This window comes from Sus scrofa, chromosome 8 (assembly GCF_054392235.1).
Source record: "Sus scrofa isolate SSC_HxYL_T2T_F1_AM1 chromosome 8, Sscrofa_HxYL_maternal_Yorkshire_Landrace_v2.0, whole genome shotgun sequence".
Lineage (NCBI taxonomy): Eukaryota > Metazoa > Chordata > Mammalia > Artiodactyla > Suidae > Sus > Sus scrofa.
This window is the reverse complement of record NC_139390.1, coordinates 139,722,295-139,737,378: the sequence shown is the minus strand read 5'-3', so window position 1 is coordinate 139,737,378 and position 15,084 is coordinate 139,722,295. Positions and strand designations below refer to the sequence as shown.

Below are 15,084 nucleotides of genomic sequence, written 5' to 3'. Positions count from 1 at the left end.
CCTTCTGTGCATCAAAAAATGTTTAACAGAGCCCTTGCCCTCTGCCTATTAGATTCCACTTTGTTTGATAACCAAAAATGTCTCTAGACATTGCCAAATGTCCTCTGAGAAGCAGAATCACTCCTGGTTGAAACCTTTCTTTAATCTCTTTTATCTCTTTCAGTCTCTTTCTTTTTCAATCACCTCCATCTAATTTCCTTCTGTTGTTTAGCCTCTCAGCTAGTCTCCCATTTAACCCCTACCACAGACAGAAGCAGGGGTCCCTTTCAAAACACATTCTTTCCTAGTGCCTGATATTCCACCATTAGAAGTGAAAGCATGCTTCAGAGTTCCTATCGTGGTGCAGTGGTTAACGACTCCGACTAGGAACTATGAGGTTGCAGGTTCGATCCCTGGCCTCACTCAGTGGGTTAAGGATCTGGCGTGGCCGTGAGCTGTGGTGTAGGTCGGCAGCTACAGCTCCGATTAGACCCCTAGCCTAGGAACCTCCATATGCCTCAGGAGCGGCCCTAGAAAAAAGGCAAACAAACAAACAAACAAAAAAGAAGTTAAAGCATGCCTTGAATAACTTTAAAACATACAAATCTTATGCATTTATTGATTATTGAAAATTTTAATAATTTAGTTTATATATATATTAGCAAATAGATGGTAAATAAACATAAATGTTTATTTATGTATTTCCCCAACAGCACTTAATACAAATGCTTCGTGTATAGTATATATGTAATAAATATTTATGGAATTAATGAATGGATGGATAAAGAAAGAATGAGAGAAATGGAGGCCCCCATAATAGACTGTTTTTCTAATAAATGTAAGACTGTTGCTAAAAGGGCCTTTATTTTTTTAAGCAAAAGGGGAAATCTGGGCTTGTTCAAGTTAGGTGAAAAGAAATGGGAGCTAGTGGAGGGGGAGCTATTACAGAAGATAATGAAGTACCTGAAAGGGGGCTCAGAGGGTGTGGGGGGGAGTGGGATTAAATTCCCTGCTGGGTGGGTTATCTTTGCGAAGAGATTTTTGATGTGACCTTTTCCGTATAAAAATGGTCAATGGGAGAAAGCAAAATCTTTTCAAAGTCAATGGAAATTCCAGCAGAGAAGTAGTGCAGAAATTCCTCCATATTATTTATGTGTTTTAAGCTTGGAACGGCTTGAGTTAAACAGACTCATTCTCCTACACGTGCCTCTTGCAATTAAGGACTATTCAGCATCAGCCATCAACACCTGCTCTTTGTCTTAGGTTTTTACTTGGCACTATTTTCAAAGGTTCTACTTCTAAATTACACATTTCCTTTTAGAAAGGACACAGCCCTAATTTGCAAAAAGAGATGCTGTGCCATCGTGAAAACAAAAGCTGGCTTATGAATTTCTGTTTTAGTTTTTAAATTCTGTGCATGACAATAAAACATCTATGGAAATGCGTCCGGTTTCTGTGTTAGATGAGAACATGTTGCATTGCCAAAACATTAGCTCTTTGTTGGTGGTTGAAACTTGGAAATTTTGAAAGCCATTTATGCATTTGTGTGGAGCAGCTACGTTTAATCTGTGTGACAAGGATAAGCTGCAAATGACTTGTTTAATAGATCGACTATGTGAGATGAAATGCAAATGAGGACATGAAGAGCACTGGGGTAAACCCTCTGCTCTTTGCCAGTAGAAGAAACGGCTGAGCAGATTTTGAGAACCCTTGCTGGGCCAATTCAGGATCAGATTAATAACGCCTACAGCAGGAAGGATGACCCTTTGTTGTCATTGCTTATTATTTGTAAGATATTCCTAAGGTTCAAGGGTAGCTCGGTGTGGGTGCTGGCTCTCAGAAAAGAGGTTCACTACCCGCCTGCCGCCCGAGGACTCAGATTCAAAGCGCTTCAATGCATGAGCGTCTTGTGGCAAAAGGTGAGCTGAACTGAAATGGCTGCAGTGGCTGGATCAACTTCCACATAGAAATACCCGCTGAGTGCCGGTCCCTGAGCTTTTTTTACTGCCTGGATTCTGATCCTGGTTTACGTCTTACTGCTAACTGCTTGATCTGTAATGCGGGACTAATCATGGCACCTAATTTATGGAACTTCCGCGAGGTTGGAATGAGGTAGTCCATGTAAAGAATAAGCCTAGTGCCTCAGAATAAGCCCTCAGTAAATGCTTGCTATCTACATTCTTGCTCTTGATTATTAGAATTAGAAAATATGAAATTGCAACCTGCACAATGGAAGGAAACTCAGGACTTTTTAAAAAAAATTTTATTAGAGTTGATTTACAATGGTCTCTCGATTTCTGCTGTACAGCAGAGTAACATAGTTATACATATATCTACACATTCTTTTTTTCACATTATCCTCCATCACGTTCCATCACAAGTGATCAGATGCAGTTCCTTGGGCTATACAGCAGAGTCACATTGTTTATCCATTCCAAATGCAATAGTGTGCATCCAAACTCAGGAAATACTTTTAACTCTAATTTTATTTTAGAAAATATGCCCTCATCAATCTCTGAGATTAAAAAAAAATCAGGTAAGTAGACAAACAAGCAAGCAAGCAAACAAACAGCAGCCGTAGTAGCAGTAACAACAGAGATTTAAAAGCTTAGAGGCTGGACAGACCACAGTCCACCCAGCTTGGAGCTAGGGTCTCTCATAGTGGGGGGTTTGTCTACTGCAGGACACCCTGTACCTTCTGAAATATATGGTTTGGGGTTTGTCTTGCCCACCTTCACACCATGCACCTACTCCCTATACTCAGACGACTGTGGGAGGAGGTGGTCTTGACACCTAGAAAGGACCATGGACGCTACCTACCTCTGAGACTAGACCCTGCAACACATGGGGCTGATGGGAGAAGGGCACCAGTGGATGAATTTTTGGTGACTTAAGATATTGTTTGATTCTTATTTGGAGCTGACAGACCTCTGGACTTGTGTCATGTTCAAAGATGAGTTCCGTCACACTGTTGGCTGTCAATACATAGGTGCTGTCATGGGCATCACTCAGGTGCTGACAGTTCTACCAGCCACTGTGAGCAGAGAATGTGAGTTGGTGTCAGCAGGTCTGCCTTCTAGTCCTGAATTCAGGTACAAGTGAGGTGATGTCGCGAGTCTGGACCTCAGCTGCCTTATGTGTAAAATGAATGCTTCTAACTGGGTGGTCTCTAAGATTCCTTCATGACCATAATTGGATGACTTGAATAGAAGTAATGGTATCCAAGTGCACGGGAAAGTAGAGTAGAAAGAAGGAAAAGAACGGGAATGAGAGTATCTAAAAGCAAGAGATACGGAGACCAGAGAGAGACAAAGAAAGAAAGCAGAGGCAAGAGCAGAACAGTGAGAAGAAAGAAAATACAAGACAAAACAAGCCAATAGTAGGAAGAGATGTGATGAACAAGCACTCTCTTTTAAAAAAAATGATATCGGAAAAACTTTAATAGACCCAAGGATGTGGTGATTGGAAGGGAGATAAAAGTCAAGAGCTCAGTTTTAAAAATACTTATTTGGAGCCGTCTCGGACTTCAAATCGGATGTCAGTCAGCTGGGACTTAGATGCGTTTAGGATCTTCGAGACTGCAGACGGACCAATGTGTCCTTAACCCTGGCTGCAGTGATGCTTTTTTAAATTGAGGTGTAGTTGACTTACAATGTTGTGTTAGTTTCTGACATACAACAAAGTGATTCAGTTATCAAATTCTTCTTCAGATTTTCCATTACAGGTTATTACAAGATATCGAGTATAGCTTCCTGTGCTATATAGTAGGACCTTGTTGTTTATGTTTCATATATAGTGGTGTGTATCTATTACTCCCAAGCTCCTAATTTATCCCTCCCCCCTTTCCTCTTTGGTAACCATAGTTTTCTATGTCCATGATTCTGCTTCTGTTTTGTAAATAAATTCATTTGTATCTATTTTTTTTAGATTCTACATATAAGTGCTATCATATGGTATTTGTCTTCTCCTTCTGACTTACTTCACATGTATGATAATCTCTAGGTCCATCCATGTTGCTGCAAGTGGCATTATTTCATTATTTTTTATGGCTGAGTAATAGTCCATTGTATATATGTACCACATCTTCTTTATCCATTCCTCTGTCAATGGAATTGACAAGCTTCCATGTCTTGGCCATTGTAGATAGTGCTGCAGTCAACATTGCGGTCCATGTATCTTTTCGGATTAGAGTTTTCATCTTTTCCAGATATATGCCCAGGAGTAGGATTGCTGGATCATACACTGTAGCTCTTTTATTGATCAATGGAGGAGTTGATCTGAGAAGGAAAGGCTCTTCTGGCAGATTACTGTCCTTCAGAGAGAGGTTGTGGGCAGAGGGAGTCATGGAAGGGGAAAGCAGTCAAATGGGAGAGTAAGGCTTTTCCTTCTCCTGCACCATTGGCTCACCTTGCGCTTGGGGCCCCTGCACTCTCGGTCCCTCTGTGCCAAGAGTTCCTTCCCTCTGCTGGGCAGTTCCAGCTGGATTTATACAGAGTGAAAACAATGGAGGTTCTTTTCTCTCTTACTCTGTAATTGTATCAGAATTTTATCCCTCACAATGAGGTCTGGTATTCCCAGAAGTCACTCTTTAGGCATCCTAAAAAAGTCCACGCTTCAAATTTGCCAAGGCTGCTTTTAACTCAGGATTCTCAGGGAGAATAGGAAAGGCAAGTATTTTGAACTCCTTATCTTTGTCTGAATGTGCATCGTGATGTATAAGTCTGTGAATTAAGGGGCCTTCAATGAAGCAGGAGTTTTACTGTTCCATGGAAAATCCCAATCAAAGTCTCTACATGATACAACTATGAGAACTACAAAGAAATGATAACAGACTCTCAGAAGGAATAAGATCAGTAATACTGAGCTGATGTTTATACAACAGCAGAAACTGGGTTGCTGAAAAACTCAGGTTCCTATGAAGTGCAGGTGTCTCTATTCTTGCCCTGTTTCTGACACTGATGCTCAGAATCCAGACGTACAAATTGCAAACTCCTTAACCTCTGGAATATTAACTAGCTTCTGATATTTTTTCGTTTTTCTTATTTTTCTAGTGTATTCTGATACAGTAATTTTCATTAATCTCTTCATGAAAGGTCTCTTTTTAAATACCTGGGTTAGGGAATTTGTCTAGGTCTGAAGACAGACTATGAAAATGACTGAGTCCAGAGATGGGTCAAGGTTGCTTTTACCTTAGTAAGATACTAAACTAGGCAACTAGTTAAGCAAAGACTATCTACCAAAGAGGTTCAGAAACGAGTGGACACCGTTATTATGTCTTCTACTTTTTCACAAAAGAGTATGCAAGTTTTAGTGGTCATTTCTGCTTCAACTGGTGGAAGATGCTCAATTTGAAGGACCTCAGAGCCTGGTTTAGAAACTAGGCAGAGTTTAGCACCGTATCAGTATGTGAAGGCTTCATTTTCCTGTCTAAGCCTTAAATTCTTTGCTGCGATCATTGCTTCTATAGCTGAGATCTCTTTCTTACTGATCCCTAGTCAAAGCAAATGTACCGTGACCTAACATGCGGTAATGGTCCTTAAAGATAGTTTTGTGGATTTCTGTTATGTTACATTGGCTAGCTGGTGATATTTTAACTGCCCTGCTGACACATATGATTATTTTCATTAACTCAATAAAAACTCTCAATACAAGTCAAAGCAATCATTTTTTATTATAATTCAATCACGTAAAAGACAAAGAATTTAGACATGTTGCCTTTGATGAGTCATATACCGCACTATGAAGACATAGTTGGCTAGGAGGTACAAATCCATGCTTGTAAAATCATGTGTTGCTGATGCTTCTAGAAACTGGAGCAACATGGCAGGAGATTCACCGCTAATCTCCAGTACTCTCGAAGATGCTATAGTTACATCTCCTGACAAACTGTTCTGATGGACTGGATTACTGGGCCCCAACCTCACTCTCACCCTGTAACAGGAGTGCCCCGTTATGGCCTTTGCAGTACCTCCTAGTAGGCAAGGTGAGGTGCTCATCCCCGCCCCGCTGACTTTGGGTTTGCTGTTGTGACTTTTTGGCTGATGAAATGTTAGCCGATGTTACGTGAACTGAGATTCCAAATGGGTTTGCCTGGAATGGTGTGGTTTCTTGTCCTTCTGCCATCTAGCTGCTCTGGGAAGCCCCTGGTCCCAGGACGGGAGGCATGTGGACAGACCTGAAACTGCACATGACCCATAGCTTGAAGCAGACCCATCCCGACCCATCTGAAGACCAATAAGAGAGAAACAAATGTCTGTTGTTAGCTACTGAGATTTGGGGGGTTATGTATTAAATAGCATTTTCGTAGCAGACCTCTGGCTGATATATCTAGAATATCACTTTCCTTAAATGGACATGACCTCAGTAAAGGCTTTTAGAGGTAGGGTGTGTGTTTCTTTTGGAAGTGTCCCCGTATGGAGATGAGCTTTGGAGAAAGAGCAAAAAAGCTTTTTTGAATGATTCTCTCTTTATCCTCACAATACAACATTTTAAAATGGTATTTTCGGTCCCAAGACAGTGCCTGACATATTGATTCAGAAATACAGTCTGCTAACATTACTTTAGATAGCTGAGCACTGAGAATGCATGCGGAATAACATTTTAAATTCTTTTTCAGGATGCAAAAACAACAATTTGAAGCGTCTAATGCAATTTCTCCTTTTAGAATTTCTAGGTGCTTGTATCTCTCCAGCAGTCGTTATTTTTTCGTCTGTAGGTGTCAGGCTTCAGCACCTCCTGCCACCGGGGGCTTGACTCCGTGCAGTTCCCACACAGCCCTGGCAGACTCAGGTTAACGCAGGCTGTGTGTTAACCACCTCTCACTTCTCCCAGCAGGTGAGGATATGGAGTTAGTCATGTCCCTACAAGGTCCTTCAGCCCTCTTTTGCTGTCACCACCAAGGTTCAGCTGGCTCAACTCTCTTGGTCCAGTGATCAAGTGTGACTGAACCTTCCGGTTTTCCTGTGGAATTTACCTACCTATTGCGAGACACTGGTCAGCTTGGTTGGAACTCTGTATCCTCGCCTTCTGTCCGGGAATTGGTCTCTTCTCCATGCCTGCCGACAGAGACTACTCTGTATATCCAGCGGCATGAATGGGGTCCCTTCCACCTGGGTCTTGGCATCATTCCTTGATTGTGCCAGTGCTTATGCTCAAGTTCCCTCCGCTTCAGGCTGGACCTGTTCATTCTTGAAGTGAGTGTCCTGCTCACACACACAGCTGTCCTGTGCTGGATTAGTGGTTGGTACAGCTGGTTGGTAGTCCTTCCCCCGGCTTGGTCGTTGCTAGTACCACCCAAATCTGTCTCCTCTAGGATAAAGCTTCATTCCCTCACTCACTATCCCATACTGCTGGCACGTTTCTTGATGCATGCTTATAAAATATAACTTTTGTTTTCTTGATCTACTTTTGATAAAATAAAAATCTCCTCATGTATTACTTTGCTCTGGGCACCATAACAAAATAATAAAAATGGAGTGACTTAACAGAAACTTATTTTCTCACAGTTCTGGAGGCATTGGCAGGGCTGTTTTCTTCTGAGGCCTCTCTCCTTGGTTTGCAGATGGCCACCTTCTTGCTGTGTCCTCATGCATTTGTCCCTCTGTCTGTGTTGTCTGTGGCCTACTTTTCCATTCTTAGACCAGGATCTACCCTAATGACTCCATTTTAACTCAGGTGACTCTTTCTAGGTCCTGTTGCCAAATAGTCACATTCTGAAGTACCAGGGTTTAGGGCTTCAGCAGGTGAACTGTGAGAAGATATAGTTCAGCCCATATACCTCATTTTTTTAAAAAAATCGATTTTTATATTTTTGGTATTTGAATCAGATTTAGTTTGAAGCATTTAACTTCACCTTCAAACAGCCATCATGTGACATGTAGTTTTTATCTTTGATTCTTCAGGAGGCTAACAAGGAGATGCTAATAATTTGAATTTCCCATGATAGATGTAGCCTCCTGCTTATTCACTTTGAAGAATTTCCAGAATTGTTACAACTGGATTACCGCTGCATAGCCAAATTTCCCAGAAAGCAGTGATTTAAATTACAGGTGGTACTTATTGCTAGGTAGTTCAAAGATGGATGGGGTGGGGAAGAGTGTGGTGATAAAAGAGGTGTCACTGGGCGTGGAGTCTCTTAGCAACGAGATTACTTAAGAGGGAACCAAGCAAAGCCTTGCCACTGTCTTCAAGCTTATGACCCATCTCCATGGATCATGCCTCTGAGTCTCCAGGTTTTGAATTCTCTGCCTCAGTGTCCTATCTCCTCACCTATAAACTCACTCCATCTACATCCACTTGGAATTCCACTCTTTCACACCCCCTTGTGTGCTCTTTCTCTTCCTGAGCACCTTTTCATCCCATTTTTTACACAGTGAAGGTTGGCTCCTCTATTAATTTTTGTTCCAGAAAAATTCACCCAAAATTCAGTGATTTAAAACACCATTTCTTTAGCACACGAGCCTGAGGGTGGGTGATCTAGGCTGGCTTTGGGTGAGTCGTTCTCTGGTTTCAGATAGGCTCCCTTGCCTGGTAATGGGCTCGGGAAATGACATTATTCTGTCCCCCTTTTCCTCAACTCATTATTACCTGGTGTCTAGGCTCCTCCAGTTCTACAGAAGCTGCTCCTGGTGAGAACACAATGACCCACGTAATGACTAAAGCCAATGGAGGATTTCAGGTCTAATCCTCCTCGACTGTCCCTCAGCACTGGTACTGATGATGGTGAAACAGTTTTCCCCCCACTGGCTTCCAAGAGTTCTTAATTTCTTTACCTTTTATCTTTTTGGTTTGCTGTCACTTATTCCTCTTTTCTCATCCGTTGAATACCAGTCTTCTCTGGGCTCCATACTCAGAACTTGTATCGCTCTGTCCTTTCTCTCGAAATAGTTGTTTTCACTCCCGGGACGTCGGTCACCAGCTTTACTATCTGAAAGAAAGAGGAGGAGAGTACAAGGTATAGGTAGGGATTCCAGTTGTGGCTCAATGGGTTACGCACCTGAATATTATCCAGGAGGATGAGGGTTCGATCCCTGGCCTCACTCAGTGGGTTAAGGATCTTGTGTTGCCATGAGCTGTGGTGGAGGTCACAGATACAGCTCAGATCCTGCGTTGCTGTGGCTGTGGTGTAGGTTGGCAGCTATGGCTCCAATTCGACCCCGAGCCTGGGAACTTCCATATGTTGCAGGTGCAGCGCTAAACTGCAAACAAACAAACAAACATACAAACATACAAACCAAAAAGAAGTATAGTTATATTATGAGGACTGGTAGAAGAATTATGCCTTACCTGAGACAGTTTACAGAGCCATAATTTAAGGGTAAGGCAAGGTAAGTAGGCTAGAAGAGTGAGTGTAAAGGGGTCGCTAGTGAGAGAGAAAGACCAGAGAAAGATCTCAAACATATAAGACTAGAGCCTGAGATCAGAGAGGTAGGGTTAAATAAGAAGGGAGCGAACAAGCCAGCTGGAGACCGAGACAGGCAGAAGGCATAGAGTGTGTGTGAATGACAGGGACAAGCACGGCTCCATGTGGCTCGTATGGATAATTTCGTTCTATATTGCATGGAGGACCTGTTTTATTTAAAAGGCGAGAGATGAATTTACTCAAAATATATTTATTAAGCATTTACTATATTCCAGCATCAGTTCTAGGTCCTTGGGAGTTGTCAGTAAATGAAGAGGAAAAAATTGCTTGGATTTGATCACTGGCCCAGGAACTCCATATGCCACCCCCCCCCCCCAAAAAAAGAGGAAAAAAGTATGTGTTATTATTATAAAGGTTTTGTTGTGGGGAGTTCCTGTTGTGGCTCAGTGGTTAACAAACTCAACTAGTATCTCACTCAGTAGGCTAAGGATCCAGCATTACCGTGAGCTGTGGCTTAGGTTGCAGATGTGGCTCAGATCCTGCGTTGCTGTGGCTGTGGTGTAGGCCAGTGGCTACAGCTTCCATTCGACCCCTGGCCTGGGAACCTCCACATGTTGTGGGAGCGGCCCTAAAAAGACAAAAAAAAAAGGTTTATGTTGTGGATGGAGGATGGGAACAGACCCTAAACAATGAACATAATAAAAAGTGAAAATAGCTTAAAAGATCTTATTACTACAGAAAAATATTAGGAGCAACTAGCAAGAGGAATCAAGACTGTAGGAGTATGCTCAAATGTGAAGCGAGATTAGATTGGCTTATGAGAAAGACAGCCTTCTCATAGAGAAGCACGTGAGCTGCACAGATACCTTGGAGAGTGTTCCAGACAGAGGGAAGAGCAGCACAAATGTCTAGGTCTAAGGCTCTCGGTGCTTGGAAAATAAAACTGTAGACAGCATCCCAGTGCACAGAGCACCTGCACGTATCCCAGAAAACCGTCTAAAGCGCCTATGCATCCCCCAAAGGCAAGCAAGATACACGGGGAGCGGGCTGGTGGGCCAGGAGAGAGCTGGAGGCTGAAAATAAAGAGACCACAGAGATAGAGGCCTACCAGTTAGAAATCCTGCCAAGGCTAGTGGTGCAAGTTTGGAGGGAACAGAGCCTCAGCCATGGCTGGAGGTGAGGGTAGTTAAGCCTCACTATAGCACAGAAAAGGCAAAGGCCAGCATCCAGACCACAGTTTTCTTCACAGGATGACATGTAAGCGTTTTAGTAATTTAAATTGTCTTAAGCAACAAAGGGATGCAAAGAGAGCTCTGCCTTTAGTGAGTATTTGCCTCGGGAGACTAAATTTTAAATTAAGGGGAAACAGTTCTCTCAAATTGGAAGCGTTTTGTTTGTTTGCTTGCTTTTTTATTCTTGAACAAAATTGTAGCTTGAAAACCAGCTTAAATTGAGTTATATTTTTAGACACATGAGAAATATACTTGCCATGTGAATGGTTTATGGATGAAGAAGAAAGAAATTGAGTTAACGGAAGATATTATTTCAGTCCTTAATCATTGAAGGTTACCCATCAGCTTGCTGACAGTGTAGTTGCTCATATATATGCTATGTATCAAATATTTATGTGTACCTCTCACTTATAATCACTCTGTCTTGAATTACAAGCAAATTTGGAAGCTCTGTAAGACACTCATCCTGTCCTCAAGTGGGCGACAATGTGTAATAGAAAAAGATAAGCGCAGAATTTTTTGTTATTGAAAACATATTAAGTGGTCTTTGGAAATTTCCTTCCAGAGAGGCAGAGGTACATTAGAAGGTGAAAATTATTTTTTGAGCAGTTTGCCCAAAAAACGAGTGCAAGTGCAGAGTTTCCATAAATCCCTTCAGCTACCCACAGTGTCCCCTGCTATTTACATCTTGCGCTAGTAAGATATATTTGTTACAATTGATGAGCCAGTGTTGTTTATATAATGAACTGTAGAGCCCCTGAAGGTTCGTTTTGTGATTTACACATTCTGTGGATCTTGACAGGTGTATAAGGACAAGTATTCACCATCATGCCATCATAGTATAGTAGTTTCCTTGCCCTAAACTCCTCTGTGCTCTGCGTGCTCATCCCTTCCTCCCCCTTTCCCGCGCAACCATGACCTTTTTGCTGTCTCCCTCGTTTTGCCTTTTCTACAATGTCTTATAGTTGGAGTCATGTGAAATGTAGCTTTTTCCACTTGACTTCTTTCACTCAGTAATGTACATTTTAAGTTTTCTCCACGTCTTTCTGCGGTTTGATAGCGCATTTCTTTTTATTGCTGCATCATATTCTACTGTATGGATAGACCACAGTCTGTTTATCTATTCACCTGTTGAAGGACGTTTTCATTGCTTTGACAGTTCTTTTTCAGTTTAGTTTTTCTGCTGTGCCAAGACTGGGTGTTTATATTTTTTAAACTTGAATTTGATCCTTCTATGTCTTACCTGGAAAAGTACTGGCATCATGTTGTATTAGAACTTATCGATTACAAGTGACAAAAACCCAAATCGTGTAAATTTGGGAAAATATCTTAATGTCCAGTGATAATACCTGGAGACCAAAGACAGGAACAAGAATGTGCCTTGGGAACAAGTGAAACTTGTCTGAGGACATCTATCTTGATTGTGAAAGCAGATTGTGTGTGTGTATCTGTCAATCTACACACACACACACACACACACACACACACACACACACACACACACACACACACACCAGATTCTTTCTGGATTGTTTTTTATCAATGTATTTTTCTAGTCAATGGAGAGAAACTAGTCAGATTTTGCCTTTTAGTATCAGATTCAAATTCCTGAGAAGACCCCCACTGGTCTAGCTCTAGCGCCTCCTTCTGAATCAGTCAATTGTGCCTTCGAAGCCAGGTCAAGAGAAGACCCACTGTCTCCGCAATAACCAGGCGGGGGGGCGGGGGGGGAGTTAACTGGGGAGGGATGGATGGTATGTCGCACGTGGTCAGAAGAAAATAGTGTATCTAAAACAACTATGACGTTTTAAAAAGGCAGAGTCCTTGTTTTAAATAAAACTGTATTTACACTCTAAAAGTCTCTGAATATAGAAAAAAGTACAAAGGTAAAAATGACAAAACATTTTAGTGATTGTTTTATTTTTACTCTTCTATATTAAAATTCAGAAAGTTCTTTTGCTATTTATTTTCATCATGAAGCCATGTATTAAAAAATGAGGTTTAGGAGTTCCTGTCGTGGCGCAGTGGTTAACGAATCCGACTAGGAACCATGAGGTTGCCGGTTCGGTCCCTGCCCTTGATCAATGGGTTAACGATCCGGCGTTGCCGTGAGTTGTGGTGTAGGTTGCAGACGCGGCTCGGATCCTGCGTTGCTGTGGCTGTGGTGTAGGCTGGTGGCTGCAGCTCCGATTCGACCCCTAGCCTGGGAACCTCCATATGCCTCAGGAGCGGCCCAAGAAATAGCAAAAAGACAAAAAAAAAAAAAAATGAGGTTTACATCCCTAGTATTAAAATAGCATCTGACAGAAAATAACTTCACTCAGTGTGTTTTTGAGATCAATAATTCAGAGTATGATGTTGGCTCTTTCTTTAGTTTGCTGCTGGAAGCAGAAGAGTAAGAAAGACTGTTCGGTGTTCTTTGGGCACATTTAGCTTCATTCATTGTAAGTACCTGTCTTGATTTCCCTGCATGTAGTTTATGAAGTTGTCCTTACAGGCGTTTTAGAATGACTGAAACATGCAAGGATAACTTATATTGAATCTTAAATCATTAGTAACATTTGCCACCTGATTAATTTAGCAGTGATGGCTAGATGTATCAATGACAACGTAAATATGTTGTGGCTTTGTGTTTCAATATAGAAGGGTAGAAATATTAAGCAGGCAGAAAGGATCTAAGAGCAGTCATTTGCTGTCCATTTACCGTTATTCGCCTATTAATTCGCACAGTGTTTACAGGGAACTCTGTGTTTAGTTTACCATGAATTCTCTGTGGATCTTTCGCTCGTTTGAACCCCAAAGGCCTGACCCTGTGTCTTGTCGTGTACCTTTGTATCCTTAGTCTGCTGCACTTGGCTTAGAGCAAGGACACAATGCACATGTGTTGATTGACACTGAATTGGGTTGCCTGGTGCTGGCAAGTACGAGTGATTAAGAGCACAGTGAGGTCCTGTGCTCATGGACCTCTGCCCCGTGGGGGAGTGAGTATGGATGGAAAGAGAGCAACACAGGACAGCAACATGCCAACATGCTCCCTTTAATTGAGTACTGCTCTATGCTAAGTATTTTTACACATTGGCATCTTTAGTCCTGATGACAACTCTGTGTGTGTGTGTGTGTGTGTGTGTGTGTGTGTGTGTGTGTGTGTGTGTGTGTTGGGGAGAGAGGGTCCTATGTGGAGAAATTAAGACAGAATATTTTAAATACCTTGTTCCGTGCTATCTAGTTAGTAAGTGTCATAACAGATTCAAAGCCACACTCTAAGAATTTTGTGTTTAAATTAATTACTGGCTCACATGGTGAGCTTGGTTAGCCTGTTTGTTTTCTGTTTAAAGCAGCTCCCTTTCCTCTGTATTCTATCAGAAAAAAATAATGCTATCGATTTTCAATAATGCATTTGAAGTGTTTTTCCAGTGGGATTATGGGACTCATTAAAATGTTTGCACTGTCTCTTTGGTGACCAATAGCAGACATTTCAATATAAGGGCCAATGATTCCTTAATTAGCAACCTCTTCCTCTGTGGGGGTGGGGCCAGTGACCTTGGCATCAGTAATGCCAAGCTTCAGTCAACTGAGCTCTAGTACACTATAAACTCATTATTTGCCATAGCATCTCTTTGATTTGTACAGCCATCAGCCTCCAGATTCTAGTATGCCTTCCCACTGATACCCTCTGAAAACTTGACTCAAAAACCCCTATAGTTTTATTCTTTTTAATTTTAAAAAATTTTTAATTTTTATTTTTTTGTCTTTTTAGGGCTGCACCTGTGGCAGGTGGAAGTTACCAGGCTAGGGATCAAATTGGAGCTACAGCTGCCAGCCTGCACCACAGCCACAGGGGATCCGAGCCACGTCTGTGACCTACACCATAGCTCACAGCAACGCCAGATCCTAACCCACTGAGCGAGCCAGGGATCAAACTGGCATCCTCACGGATACTAGTGAGATTCATTTCCACTGCACCACAGCATGAACTCCCCCAATAACGGTTTTAGAAACGTATCTTGCAGTTGAAGAGAAGGGCTTTCTTACACGAGAAGGGCTTTGGATCAATTCATTCTATAGGCAGCAAGAACCTGAGGCACCCGTGCCTAGATCTCACAGGGTCGTCTCATTCTCTTTTGTCAAAATATCTCTTCACCACTCAAAGATGTGCGCGCTTAATAGGACCTGCTGTCCTGAGTAATCATTCCCTTTGTCCCCTGCAGTCACCACTATTCAGTGCTACACTGTTGAGCAGTGACAGAATTTTCTTAATAGAAAAGCCTGAAGCTGAAGCTAAATTTATCCCCAAACTATTGCTCAAAATGTGTTGAAAATCAAGAGTTTCAATGAGGGGGTATGAGGTAAGAGAAAAGAATGAGTGTTCTTACGGTTCAGCATCTGGAACATAAGTGTCTTTAGATGTCAAACAATATCTCTTAAATGGCATCTCTTAAATTAGCACTACTAATTCTGCTAAATAAAAGCCGCGCTTCTTGAATCCAGTATAGAATTCATGATCTCACAAGA

The 15,084-nt window shown here is 41.9% G+C and overlaps 1 protein-coding gene across 27 annotated transcripts in view; it reads left to right on the top strand.

The window, feature by feature from the left end:
* Positions 1-15,084, top strand: part of ARHGAP24 (Rho GTPase activating protein 24) — an 826,886-nt gene that overhangs the window by 280,495 nt on the left and 531,307 nt on the right. For 8 of the 27 annotated variants that reach the window (XM_084973621.1, XM_084973630.1, XM_084973615.1 and 5 more), the window contains one exon: positions 12,947-13,016. The exons of 18 other annotated variants lie outside the window; for them this stretch is intronic. The gene's annotated coding sequence lies outside the window, so the exon portion shown is untranslated. Of the gene's footprint in view, positions 1-6,694; positions 6,814-12,946; positions 13,017-15,084 lie in introns of all 27 variants that reach the window. One more of the 27 variants, XM_084973634.1, reaches the window with a different exon arrangement.